The sequence below is a fragment of the Octopus bimaculoides genome, chromosome 3 (assembly GCF_046866305.1).
Source record: "Octopus bimaculoides isolate indiv1 chromosome 3, ASM4686630v1, whole genome shotgun sequence".
Taxonomy (NCBI): domain Eukaryota; kingdom Metazoa; phylum Mollusca; class Cephalopoda; order Octopoda; family Octopodidae; genus Octopus; species Octopus bimaculoides.
Window position 1 is genome coordinate 150,117,353 of NC_142930.1, and position 1,302 is coordinate 150,118,654.

Consider the following 1,302-nt stretch of genomic DNA (forward strand, 5'->3'; position numbering starts at 1 on the left):
GACTGTTGCCCAGATGTTTTTCATCTAGTCTAAAGGAACGATACTGGAAAACTGTGTAATTTATCTAGAACGTCTGAGTAAGTGTCGCTTCGGCGACATTTTTTTTTTTTTTTTTTACTTCAGTACTACAAGCAATTTACCTTCTGTCTGAATTATAATTCGTTACTTCCTTAGTATAAAATGGAGTAGCACCTTTCCAGTCTCTGTAGTGAAAAGTCACACTTCTAGTTGCATGCTTTTCCCACAATTTTGGCTGAGCAACCGAAATATCAGTAATTTAACCGCGAATAATTCGGAATGTACGGCAGTACATGTTCTAAAATTGGAATGATACAGAGAAGATTAGCATGGAACCTGCGCAAGGATGAACCGCAAATTCGTGAAGCGTTCCATATTTTTTTATAGGCGCAAGAGAGGTTGTGTGGTAATTAACTTGCTTACCAACCACATGGTTCCAGGTTCTGTCCCACTGCGTGGTCTCTTGGGCAAGTGTCTTCTACTATAGCTTCGGGCCGACCAAAGCCTTCCGAGTGTGTTTGGCAGACGGAAAGTGAAAGAAATACGTCGTATAATTGTATATATGTATGTTTATGTGTGTGTATATGTTTGTGTGTCAGTGTTTGTCCCCCAACATCGCTTGAAAACCGATGATGGTGTGTTTACGTCCCCGTAACTTAGTGGTTCGGCAGACCGATAGAATAAGTAGTAGGCTTACAAAAAATAAGTCCTGGTGTCGATTTGCTCGAATAAAGACGGTGCTCCAGCTTGGCCGCAGTCAAATCACTGAAACAAGTAAAAGAGTAAAAGAATAATATGTATGAAGCAGCAGATGATAGTCCCAAAACTAATTCATTTGTTCAGTGATTGACTGTCATGTATGGCATACGCTTATTTTCACTCCTATACAATGCATGTCTAAAGTATACGACCATCATTGGCAACAATTATCTACCTATGCTGCAGAGACGATTTTATAAAAACTGTAGAGGGAAATTTAATAGTCACTGAGAAGTAATGTGATATTCTGATACTGGAGTGTGGGTACTCCCCTCTCCACCTTTTTGTTGAAAATATATACATGAGTATTTGATATTATAATTTAATACATTGGTACATTTAGATTTAATATTCTCTAGGAAAGTAGGCGAATTATTCAGATTATACGTTATCTACCTAATGTGATTTGCTATCAATAACTACCCATAAACTAAAGGATACTCATATGCTCTCAGTATCACATAAATTCCATGAGGTGAAAAATTTCACCTTGTAAAACATATGATAAAAAAGGAAGAAATCAAT

General features: G+C 37.3%; 1 pseudogene; it reads left to right on the forward strand.

Annotated features, from left to right (window-relative positions):
- The first annotated feature begins 299 nt into the window (after positions 1 to 299).
- On the forward strand, positions 300 to 399 carry LOC128247454 (U6 spliceosomal RNA; annotated as a pseudogene).
- The last annotated feature ends 903 nt before the right edge of the window (positions 400 to 1,302 follow it).